Below are 13,475 nucleotides of genomic sequence, written 5' to 3' on the forward strand. Positions count from 1 at the left end.
ACTTCATACTGCACAGATCACAAGGTTTTCTTTACAGAATATTCTCTTCTTCTTCTTAAAGCCTCACATAGAAAATGTCTCACAGGACATAGGAGCGGAATGACCCAAAGGATGAGAGAATGGCTGGAACCGTTCTCAAATGTGCCCATGTAGCCTAAAGTTTGAAGGCATCTAATTGTACTCTAAAACAATTATGAACCTATTCGATCCATTATTAATAAATATCACCACTTTACCACTTGAACCAAATCACAGAAAATTGGAAACAGATGATCATTGGCTTTGATACCTTTACTTCTGTTTCATTACTCAGAGTCGATCAACTCTATACTTCAAGTGACACAGATTTATTACAGAATGCCTAAGATCCTAAGGATCTATTTTAGCTCAGCCCATGGTATTGCTTCATTATTTTATTATTTTGTAAGTAATAAAAAATAACTTCATGTTGGATGATATATTCAAGCCATGAATATATCATCCAACATTGTTCTTCCCAAAATATTAGCCCAATTTCTGCGCGCGCTCACTTACTGTTCAGGAATTTTACTAATTGTTTGAAGGTTCTAGAGGACCTGTTAGACTCCTAATGGACAAACCATACAACATACTCCAGAGAACGGACGAGTGCCATAAGAAGAAAATAAGGTCAGCCTACAGCAATGGGCAGCTGCCTGCCCTCGGCTGGGAGGAGCCCTGGCCATGGCACCAGGGCTGCTGGGCAGCAGAAGCCTCCACAGCCCTGCAGGGAGCCTGGAGCACAGCTCTGCCTAACCATGCTCAGCCCTGGACAGATGCACATGAGTTCCCATCACAGGCTCGAGTGTGACAGTCCCAGGTGCATGCCTGTCATGCCAGCCACCAGGGAGGCTGAGGCAAGAGGAACGTTTGAGGTCAGCCTTGGCAACTTAGACCCTGAGGCAAAGGGGAAATACGTTTACAGGGGTCTCTGAGGGTGTAGCTCAGGTAGGTCACTTGCCTCACAGGCTCAAGGCCCTGGGTTCAATCCCCAGAACCCACGTACACACAAAAAGTGAACTTGGAATATTGTTTAAAATGATGGGTCAGGTACACACAAGGACTTCAATATGACCTCTCAGAGGAGCTCAATTTGAGATCAGACTGAACAAAAGACCACCTGGACCATTGACTCTGTGTCTGAAACCCTCTGTGAGCATGGGAAGCACTGCTGGCAAGACACCAGAGGGCCAAAGCACTTGTGCCCCCTGCAGGGGCGTCTCTTGTCTACCGCCAAAGACTGTTCCCCTCCTGGGGCAGCTGAGAGCAAGCTGGGCCTTGGAGCAAGGACTAGTGCTTTAGATATAGACTATGCAAGCAAGGGGCAATGTCTTTAATAAAACTAAAATTAAAAAGTCACATTGAAAAAATTTTAAAAAGAAGAAAATAAGGTCAAGTAGAGGAAGCCCATTTTCACAGGAAAAAATCCCCCAGTGAAAAGCATCAGAATAGATACCAAGAAAAATACCAACAAACACATTGTGCTCCCACTATGTATCTACTCAACATGCAAAAGTTAGAAAGCTAGATAATACAATCCTGGCCACAGGTAGAGCTATGCAGAAGAGCCACCTGGCAGTGCTTAGTCAAAGAAGTAAACATGCACACTTTGACCTAGAAATTCCACCTGTGTGTAAACCAGGCGGTGCTTAAGCAGTTTCACAAGGGGACATGCACAGGGAAATTTATCCTCAGGTTCTTATAGAGTTGTCTGTGCTTACAGGGAGTTGATGGTTGTCAAGATGCCCACAGCTGCGAAAGTCAAAAGCTAAAAAAATAATAGATGCCAACCTGGATATATTAATAATCCCGTATCTATGATCACCTTCATAAGGTAGCTTCCCAACTTCTGTGTGGAAGTGAGTTTCTCCTTGGCCCTTACACTGTTGTGGAGACCACTAGGAGTTCAGCTTTGTGCAGGATCATCTGACCTGGACTTTTGGCAAGACCTGTACAGCCCTCACACATGCTCAGTTGCTACAGGACTTTTCAGACCAGTCCAGACAACAGTAGGCATCCATTCATTGTCTGCACTCTACAGATTCCTAGATGCACGACATTCATTACCATCAAATGCAGAATTTTCATCAAAAACTAATATATATATCATTCCAATCTGAATCAAGAAAATCGGAAATATCCCCAAATCCAAAGAGTGGATCCCCATTGTGATGCTACAAGTTGAAAATTCCACAGCTGACCTCATGGGATGGTTCACAGTCAAAAGACAGCTGCATGAAAAATATTACATGACCTTCCTGCTATGTGAAAAGTGGCATGTGAAGTACACATGCATGTCTTCCTCAGACATGGGTTCATTTGCAAGACACCTTGTGCAATTGAAAATACTCCAAAAGGGGAGAAATCAGAACCATGTCTCCAAAGTATTTCAGCAGAGACCAACTCCATCTGTCTATCTATCTCTCAGTGAGTGTGTGTGCTCTTGTGTGTGTTTGTGTGTCTTTGTTTGTGTTTGTACCATCACAGCTGATACTTCATTGCCCCCATTGGAAAACTGACTCAGATAATGCCATCTGCCAAACTCCTAAAAACCAAAGTTCTTGCTGATAGAATGAAACATTCCTTCCTGTTGGTTTGGATGTGTCCTTTAGGAATCACTGCTACATTTAGTATACTCAAATCATCACAGTAGATCAGGTAACAAAAACATATATATTTTAAAATAATAATAATATATTAATGGAAACAACAAATACAGGATAGAGTAACAACTGTGTTACTAAACAAGGTCAAGGACAATGGCAAACTATAGATTCAAACTTTGAAGAAAATAGTAATCAATGTAAATATTCCTGGGCTGCCTCAGCCCCGCCCAGGCACACAGCAACAGAATGGTTTTGCAAGCATCCTCAGGAGGGCAGGAGCCTTCTTTGCAGGACGAGAGGGAGGTTGAGGCTCGATCCACCCATCATTCTTTTGGGAGAGGCTCCTTTTCCTCAGCACAAAGTTGGATTTTTTGTGAGGATTCTTGGCATCAAATACGTTGGCCTCTGCTGGAATCCTCAGCTCTGGGGAGAGAGGGGTGTACAAAAAGAAGGTGGCACTCAGGAGGTGCTCCCTAGGACACGCCAACATCTGAGAGCCTGTGCCAGAAAAGGCCAGAGCCACACACCTGAGAGCTCTCCAATTCAGCACCAATACCAACAAAGACAGCCTCCACAGTCCTCCCTGAGGAAGAACTAGGCAGAGCACTTCAACAGACCTAATGTCTGTTCCTACCGAAGGCTTTGGACTCCAGAATATCTCAGGTCCTCTTGCATCTGCCAAAGCACACCACTAGGGTTTGCATCTGAAATCTCCCACAAAAGGCTCCTGTGCCGAAGATTCAGTCCCCACATGAGCCATCTTCATAGGTGGGTTTGGAGGGAAGCATTGGATGGTGAGTGCTCTGATGTCAACATGAAATTCTCATTCAAGATGAATACACTACTGGGGGGTGGGAGGGACTGGAAGAAAGGTTGAGCATGGTTGGAGTAAGACCTAAACAGGGTTGTGCCCTGGGCAACAGTACCTTGTTCCTGTTGGCTCCACTGAATCCTCATTCTCCAAGGAGAGGTCCTCCCTCTCCATCTTTCTCTCTCTCCCTCTCTGCCAGCCTCGTTCTCTCTCTCCCAGTCTATGCCTTTGTGGCAAGGGCTGAGGAGCTCTCCACTGCCACACACTAGAGCTTTATGGACAGCCTCAGTGCACAACCAAAGAGAAAGCTATGAAACCCAGAGAAAAAAGGCCTAGGACTCCTCCTCTGAGTTATTTTCCTCAAGTATGGCCACAGTGAGGACAGGCTGACCAGCGCGGATACCACGTTAGAGCCATGCTTCTGCGTTGGTGGAGCCCGCCTCCATGTGAACCAGGCTTCTGAGAATGGAGGCCACATTCCAAATACTGCCCTACTGAGAACAATGGTTCCAAAGACCAGCAAAGGGACTGCTTCCCTCCAACATGGTGTATGGCCCAGTGGTGCCATGACCCCGAGTGGGGGAATACAACAGCCGCTTCTCCTTCCTCTGAACATGTGTTTCCTGTCGCCCTCCTCTAACCTAGAGCCTGTTCTCCATCCCTTCTGGGTTGGATGTGGAGATCTCTGCTATGAATTTCTTAGGCTACCAAGGCCCCAGACAGACTTCCTCTTCCATAGACTCTACTAACCTAACAGTAGGTTAAGATAGGAGACAAGTGATCCTAGAACTCATAGGGATGGTGGTCTTCAGGGTACATAGGCTGGGATAATGGCTGCTGTGGTGTTTGGCTCACAAAAACCAACCAACCAACCAACGAAAAAGCGCTGGCATTATTATCAGATGAGCTCTGTGGCTACGTGCTCAGGAAGCCCTCATCTGACTTTAGTTAGGGATCACAACCTGGCTATTGTGATCACTCCTTGCCTAGTGGACTCAGGTGCGTAAGACCATGGAATTTATGCAAAAACAGATGATTCAGGCTGTCTCCCAGGCTGTGTTTTCTTCCCAATTTCATCCTGTTACTGCTTGCTAGAATCCTGGCAATGCTCTGCCCAGGCAGTGGTTTTTTGGTCACACAGAAGGCTTTCAATAGTACTGCTTCAGTCCACAAAATGCCAGTTCCCTCTTTAGCCCATGCATTCCCATGTTCCTTTGAAACCACTCCTATCCCAGACCATGAAAACATACTGCTCCTGGAGAGAGGCCTTCCTCCTCACTCCTCAAAGATGTCAGCTTTGGATGCCTGTTCATGTCCAGGGGAGGGCACCTGGTGGGGAGCCGCAATATCCACCGGGGTATACCATTGGACCTCAAGACCTTCCACCAGCAGAAGTGCAGTTGGCTTTGTGCACGAACCCAACACACCTGTTGGAGTGTTCTTGGGGGTCAGAGACTACTCTTTGTTGCTAAGAGTTGACCTGAGTCCACATCCTGACCCTTGCTCTCTGCTATCTGATTGTCTCACTTACTCTGACGGCGAGAGATGATTTGGCCCAGCTCATAATCCTCTGGATTCTCCTCAGTAAGGAAGTGTAGGTCGAGGGCGCTGCGGATGACGACAGGAGCCCTATCGTGGCAGGTCACCTGGAGCAGCATGGGAGACAGGCCTTCAGGAAATGGGCCTTGAAGTGACTACTCAAGGACAGTGGGCAGGGGCATTCTGGAGGCACCTCCACTCTAAATACAAGGGCAACATCCATGACCCTACTACCCGAGGCTGACCTCCTGCTCATCGTGTGGGCTCTTCCCACAGGCTACTAGCCCAATCCTTGTACATAGGACTTCCTGGGCCTGCCATTGCTCTTTGTGGAGCTGCACTCCTCTCGGAGTGAAAGGACCCCACTACCTGCATACAGATGCAATCTCATCCCACAAGTTGGGAGGAATGGGACAATAGCCTCCAAGATCCCAGGTCTGCCCGAGGATGCAGGCGGCATTGGGAATGGCCTAGGCACAAAACCTAGAGGCTTTGGTCTGGATTGCCAGGGCCAAAAACAGACCCAGGAACATGACCACACACAGGAGAGCTGAAAGATAGCCACGAGAGCTCCTGGCCTCCAGAGGCTCTGTGCTGGCTGGGATGTAGGAGGGCACCTCATCCGGCAAGGGTGGTCATTGGGTTACCTGGACATTTAGTGTGCTTGCTCCACATCCATATCGACTCTGCAGAGAGACTCTCTCAGCTCCTTGTTCAAGGAACATGGAGAACCTCACACTGCTGTCCTCCTCCATAGACGTCAGCATCCCATACAAGGGAACCTGCAACCTAGTTCCTGTCCTATTCTCATCTGTCACCCATACCTGTCCCTGCCCTTCTGGACTGCATGCTGCCACCTGACACACAGACTCCCTCAGACATGGCAGTGGACAAGCTGCTGCACTCGCTCATCTCAGCTCCAGCCCTTCACACTGACCTCTCCCTTCTTGATTCCCATCTATCCTCCTGATCATCCAGAAGCTCCAAATTCAAGAGGGCATGAGTAGTCCATGGTATTGGACCAGTGTCTGCTCCCCACCCAGGTGTAAGCACCACGGGACACCCCTGCTCCCAGGCTTACCAGAACACTCTTGGCCATCTCTGGACTTTGTGTTTCTAAGTGGACACGAATTAAGCAGGTGTCTCCCACCTGCTTGTGGGAAAGCGGCCTGGAGGACTTGCAGGTTGATTCTGAGAACTGTGGGGGATGGAACATCAGCAAACCCAGAAACAGAAAGCCACCCCAGACTGTCAGTTGGCTCTATGGGCTTCCAGCAAATATGTCCAGGTGCTGAGGCTTCTTATTTCCTCAGGTCGGAGTGGAATGGCAGCACATGCACAGCTTGAATAAGGTAGGTGTTTACCTCCTTTCCCTTGACCTGGGGGCATTTCCTCACGATGAAATATTGTATTCCCAGATTCATGGACAGACACACGAGTGAGTGGTCAGAGACCTTGATTTCTGCAGAGCGAAGTGGAGAGAATTGTTAGGTGGCACTCAAGGATTATACCACAAAACACCCACAACCCCTGAGAGTCTCCGCCAGGCCCATCACACTTTGGTATTTTGGGGCCAAGGCCCACTTTCTCTTGGCTGTCAGTTATCCTGAGCCCACTGTGGATCATGTCTCCCCACTGTCTGATTGTCCTACTTACTCTCATCCTCAGACATCATATACAGCAGCTCAAAGTTGTCCACATCCTCATGCTGCAACAAATTTTGGTCCAAGGCCCTGCGGATGAGGCTTGTCACCGTCTCCTGAAAGGTCACCTGGATCAGGGTGGGACAAATGTCATCAGAGAATGGCTTTTAGAAGAGCTACCCAGAAGACTGTGGTCAAACATTCAGGAGAAATCTCAGCTACATATACAAGGGCACAATCTTTTTATCCTGCTACCTGAGTGTGTCCTCCATATACCACCTGGGTTCTTGCAGTGTGCTACTAGAACAATCCTGGTACAAATATCTGCCTGTACCTGCCATCTCCCCTCCCCCTGGGGAGCCACATTCCACTCATGTCAAAGGACCAAACTGCCTATGCACAGACACACTCTCATCTCACTGAGATGAGAGCAATGGGCCAGGGATCTGCGCACCAAGTGTGATCTGGGATGCAGGCTGCCTTTGTGGGTGGAAGAGGCAGATGCACTGAAAATTTGGGTCCTGACTGCCACGACACAAAACAGACTCAGATACAAGAGTGTGCACTTGAGTGCTTCATGATAGCTTTGCGAGGCCCTGGCCTCTGGAAGCTCGGTGCGGGTCTGGTTGTAATGATGTACTTGACTCAGCACTGGCAGTCACTGAACATGTCTCCTCTGCAGCTGGACACCTGCAGCATTAGCGTGTCTACTGCACATCCATAGAAATTCTGCCAAGAACCCCTTTAGCTCCGTATTTACCTACATGCAAAGCCTAACATTCCGAAGCTTTGGCATGACCCCCCAGGTGATCCCGACCCCAAATTCCTACACCTAGTCATGCTAAGGAGGTTCTCTTCCCTGCCACCAGGAACACATCCCCTCCTACACATGTGACAAGTCACTGCCACCTCCTCTGCTCCAACTTCACTCATTGAGAATACCAAGTTCTAGGCACTGCAGCCTGCACCCTGGACATATCTCTGCCTTCATCTGTCCACAGCACTTCCGTCTGCACTTCTGGCCTGCAAAACCCACAATACACAGGCCCACTCACCACTGAAGCTGGGCATGCTGATGCTCTCCCTCCTCAGGTCAAGCCCTTAAGACGGACCTCTCTCTTCTTTATTTCCCACCATAGCCCTGGGGTTGGCTGTGTCTCCTGCCTTCCACTGTGTGGACACCCAGGAGGCAGCCCTGCTGTCGGGCTTACCGGGATGCGCTTTGTCTCCCTCAGGCTCTGTCCCTCTAGGAGGACGTGAACAACGCGGCTGTCTTCCACCTGCTCGCTGGAGTGAAGCAGTGAGGAGCTGCTACTCACAGCTGCTGGGGTCCTGGATGCCACTGCCACCGAAGGTTCCAAGAACTGTGGGGGATGACAACATCAGCAAAGCCCAGCAACTGCACCCCACCCAGCCTGGCAGTTGGCTCTGTGGGCATTCTACAACATCCATCCAGAACCTGAGGTTCTTGTCCCCTTGGAGGATGTGGAGTGGCACCAGGAGTAAAGACTGAAGAAGGTGGCTGTTTTGGGAACAAGAGATCCAGCACCTGCTGGGTGGGGATGAAATCCCAGGAGATTAACCCCATGTTGCTGCTGAAATGTAGGTTCCTCCCACAAATGACAGTCAGGAGCTCATTCCTAAGCTGGTCCTGCCTGTAAGGTTCAAGGCTCTGAACCCTGAAGGGCTCCTCCGTGTTCTGATCATTTTCACCCTGGGTTGGGACCAAGAATGGTGGGTTCAAAATGGAAATGGTGACAAACAGAAAAATGACTTGTGCCAATACACTAGAGTCAAAGCACAATGGGACAGTTCCCATCAGTACAAACACACACACACACACACACACACACACACACACACAGAGTCAGAATAGGAGTCCTGGGCCATTCATCAGGGATCAGACTAGAGGGCCTGCTGGCCTCACCTGCCCTGTGCTACTCACTGTTACTCTTGAGCTCCTCTGCGACAATCGCCAGAGGCTCTGGCGTCTAAGATGAAGCCTCACCCAGTGTATCCACAAAAGGGCTAGTTGGCCCCCCTGAGATTCCTGGGAGCCTGAGGCTCGGCATTGTCTGCAACCACAGGAGAACATCCTTCTCCCTCCAGTGGCTCCAACCAAGTGAGCTCGGATGGCTTGGTCAGTGAAGTGGGTGCCTGGATACCAGGGTTCCATGTTCTGTTTGATCCATTGTCAAGGCAATGATGTCATTTCCTGTGCCCATACCTGAGCCTCTTTTCACATAAGACCACTTTCAACAGCCCTATGGGCTGCCGATTTCTCCTCCATGCCTACCCATCTCAGGTGCGCAGGTGTTCACCAACAACTACCCAAACATCCCCACCAGCATCTGCCCTGCTTGGTGCCACTAGAGTTCCAGCTTGGAGCCTTCAAAAATGCATTCACAACCAGTCCTTCCCTCTCAGCAGCTTTTGGACCCTGGTCCCATCATTGTGCAACTCATGGTGTGCCCAGTCTTTTCTGGAAAGTAGGGTAGCATCTAATCTCTAGGGTTTATTGTGTCTATTGGCCCATAACACCCTCTGTTCTCTCTGAAACCAGAGATGGGACTCACAGGTGGCTAAAGCACGAATGTAGAGATGGGATAATCACAAGAAAGGGAGAGACAAAGAATGCACCCTAACTCAATCAGGCCTGTGTCCCACACAGGGACATGGCCAATGTCCGTCCCATCGTGGCTGCAGTTCCCTCTCTACACCATGGCAAGTTGGAGGGGACTGAGATGCAGAGGCTGCTCCCCTCTGCCATACAACTTCCCAAGGCTTCTCCTAAGATTTCAAAAGGGCCAAGTGTGTCTAGTGTTGGGGTCTCACAGAGACTCCGAGGTACCACAGCATCCTGCTGCCCAGAACCGGTTCACCCCTCACCTCAAGGGGGCTCAGCCTCTGGATTCATGGGAATTGAAGTGGGTACAGGTGATGGGATATCACCTCCAAGACTGAGTTATGCCAAGTCCATGACCCCTGTCTGCATCCCTGTCTCCGGCACCACTCCCCCCTCTCTCTTTCCTCCTCAGAGCAAACAAATCCATTTAGCAAGTGTGTCCTGTGATAAAGACATGACGGTCACCCATCCTCTCATTACAAAAACACTGAGGCTCAGCCAACATGGATCCTACAGGGAACACAGGCATAAACTCAGACTCCGATCCTCCCAGCCGAGCCTCAGTGGAGCCTGGACTCCCAGCCTCCTGAGTCAAGGAAACAGAGGTTCCTAGCCGAGCCACCTTGGATGCAGCCGCACACAAACTGAACTCATCAATGCCCCTTGCTCTCAGTTGTGAGTAAGAGGGGAAGTGGTGTTTCACAACCCTGGACATCAAGTGCAGTCTCCAGGCTTTGGGGTGTGCCCTGGCCTCTGTCTATCTGCCCAGGCTCTCCAACCCACACTGGCCTCTTACCCAACCTCCTCCTAGGGCCAAACTCAATCCTGCCTCTCAATTTCTGCTGCCTTCCCCAACACACTGCTCCCCAAAATGAGCAGGGCTGGCTCTCGGTTATCATGCTGGTGCCAGCAGCAATGCCACCCCACTGACATAATTCTGAGTCCCAACCTAGGCACTCCAGCTGTCTTTGCCACACCTGGCCTGTTTGGGCTCTGGCTCTTGCTCTTTTCTTTCATGTGCATGTGTTTTGAGGTTTTGAGTTTCTCCCACTGCAGAACTGCAGCTGTGGCAGGGTAGAGCTCATGAGGGTGACATTCTGAGCCACATCCAATCCCATCAGGACTGTTCACTGGGGTGACTGCTGGAACACAGTGATGAGTGAACACACGGGAGGTGGTTGGACCCACCTTGCCTCTGAGTGGCTTCCTTTCAGGACAGGAATGTAGGCATGGGAGCCCCTGGCGTGGGATGCTTTGCACAAGGCGTGACCATGGGCTCTCTTTCCTGGCAAAAATGGCTCCACTCAGCATGGAGAGCACTGTCATTCCTGGTGGCTAACAACAGCCCTGGACCCCAGAAAGGAACCCACACTCAAGATTAACGTCTGAGTGTGCGTGTCCTCGAGGAAATGAGGTCTCCTGATCCCAGGTGCAAAGGGGTAAGTCCTCTAACTCCAGGGGCCATGAAGGGACATCTGAGTTTCCCTCGTCCTTCTTTCCCTCTCTAACTAACCACAGTTAGGACCCTGGCCTCATTCCCCAGTGAGGATCATTAGGCTCCATAAAGGACAGTCTCTAAGATGCTCAGTGGACCAACACCCTCTGCACAACCCATAACCCTATTCACCCAAGAGGCAAGAGGATTTCTATTCAGGAAAACCAGGAAAGGGAGAGCCTTTCTCAAGGACACAAGGACATTAGTGAGTGAGGGAGTGATTAATGGATGGAGAACTATTTCCAACACCAACTTCCAGGAGCATATATGGCCCCCTGGAGAATTCTGCAGTGTGTTGGTGATTAAGGAGAACGTGTGAATTCAGGGGTCACTAGGTCCTCTCAGCCATAAGGAGGGAAACTGCCATAAAGGAACTAGGACAAGGGTGCGAGGAATGCTCACTGGTGGGAGATCGGAAGGAAGGAAAGTGTACTCATTAGAAAAGTGTCGCCTGAAAATTCTTAGCCAGCCAAAAGTCGTGCGAACTTGTGTGGGAAAAGAGTCTTTGCACAGTGATGAAGCTAAGAGCTCACATGATGGAACACAGCATCAACTGGGACCAAATCCAATATCTGATATTCTTGTAGGAAGAGGAGAGTCTGGACCCAGATACCAGGGAGACTGGGGGATACCGGATATGTGAGGTTGGAGCCAGGGCGGGATGCCCATATGGGAACCACAGATCGTGGGCAGCAATAGGAGAGTGGGCAAGGGCTGGGAGAGTTGGGGAGACAGTCCCCTTGAAACCTGGGAGGGGTTATGGCACTGGGACAGCCCAACACCTACTGTGTTGAGCCTCTGGAGCTCAACGGAAGACACTTCCTCTGTTGTCGGCCACCCAGTTAACAGAGTTGGGTTGCAGCAGCCTAGGACCCAGCTGAAGGTCTGAGCATGTTGGCCATGCAGGTTGGATCTGGACCACAGACACCCTCATCAGAGATTGTAGGGTCTCAGCCCTGAGGCAAGACAGGCACTAAGTCAGGCCAGGTGGGGAAACGGATAGGCACACACTCTGGGGGCTGGTGCCTGTGTTACTGGGAGCACTTCTGATCGCAATTCCCTGATCTGCTGCCAACACAGGCTACAGAGGAGGGTACAGAAACACAGACCACGGATCTGCCCCACTCAGTGGGCCCAGGCCAACACCACACCCAGCAGCCTCGTGCCATACCCAATGAGTCTCGAAGCGGCCCCCTCTTCCCATCCTGAGAGCTCTTCCCTTCCTCATGTGCCAATAGCTCCCTACTGTCACTGGCAATATCTACTCTGTGAGATGTCAACATCCGTGGGTACTGTTCTCTCATCCCAGGACAGTGTGGTCCCACACACCCTGGTGAAATGGGCCACCTGGAGGCTGGACCTGGAGGTTGTTGAGGCTGAATGGCAGCGGTGGTCCTCTGGCACTTAATATTATTTAAGTTAAAAAAAAACAAAAACAAAAACAAAAAACGGGTCTTGGTGCTCAAAAATGTTTGATTTGCATATTCTCATCCCCTAACCCCAATATTTTCATTATTTCCTCACATATGAAATCTTACTAGCATAAAGGTAATTTCGTATTAAACAAAGTGGATTGAAATAACATTGGTAAAAATAATCAATCACCATACTTTCAATTTTTGTTCTGCTTTCCTATTAGAAACCACTTGGATACAAGAGAACAGAGGACAGACTCATGGAAATGCTTGAAATGACAAGAAGCTCCCACTCAAGCTCAGCATTCAGTCCTGGACAGGGTAAGACCAGGCCACTTTGACATCTGTGCCAAAGAGTCTACCAGACAGATTCCTCTGACTGATCCCTGACTGAGCCATAGGAACTGGCTAGAAAAGCCTTCACATCCTCAATACATTCTTCACGTCAGAATACTTGACAACCATTGATATCCATCTCTCGTTAACTTGCTCCCCAGCCAACGATTCTTCAACAAATTCAAAGGAGTAACTCATGCAAGCACACAGAAAGGGGTGTTCACTACACACATCCATGTGCGAAAAAGACAACTGGTATTTCTTGTTTGGGCTATTTCAAATGAAATCCCTTCTGCATGACCTCCACAAACCAAAGGAAAATATTTGTGAAATTCCCACGTAGAAGACAAGATACACTTGCCAAGGAGGCAGTGGCAAGAATTTTGACACTCCAAATGTAGAGTGTGTGTTTAGGAAGCAGTCACAGTTTCCATGAGAGAGTCCCATGAAATCAATTAGGAAGATCCATGCTCTAGCCCTACCATGCAAGTGATGTGACTTGAAAGAGTCACTTAGTCTTAGTAACCATCATCACTAACAACTAAGTCAATGAATAAAGGTCCTCAGGTGCCAAGCTACAAAATGTGGGATGAGCATGGATGAGGATGGGTGGGAGAAGTCTCCAACTCTAACACAATTAGGGAAGGATGTGCTGACCTCAAGTGGCTGGGGGGCTGGGATCCTGCCACAGAGGGGGATTCCAAACTTCACATCCCCTGACCCAGGCCAGAAGACCAGGTAGTGTCCAAGGACCCTGGGGTGGCCCAATGGCAATAAAGGTCAAAAGGAACTAGGGATCTGCCTGGTCCCTCAATCCCCTACTCTGAGCAGGGCTGCATGACGAGGCCAGAGGCCATCCACAGCAATCTGCCTTTACAGGAAAACAGGGACTGCAGGCTGCCTCTGGCTCACTGAATCAGGGTGGTGTTTTCATAAAGCAAGACCACTTCCTCACATTTGACCAGCAGCTCATGTGTTGACAGCAC

Source organism: Urocitellus parryii, chromosome Y (assembly GCF_045843805.1).
Source record: "Urocitellus parryii isolate mUroPar1 chromosome Y, mUroPar1.hap1, whole genome shotgun sequence".
Taxonomy (NCBI): Eukaryota; Metazoa; Chordata; class Mammalia; order Rodentia; family Sciuridae; genus Urocitellus; species Urocitellus parryii.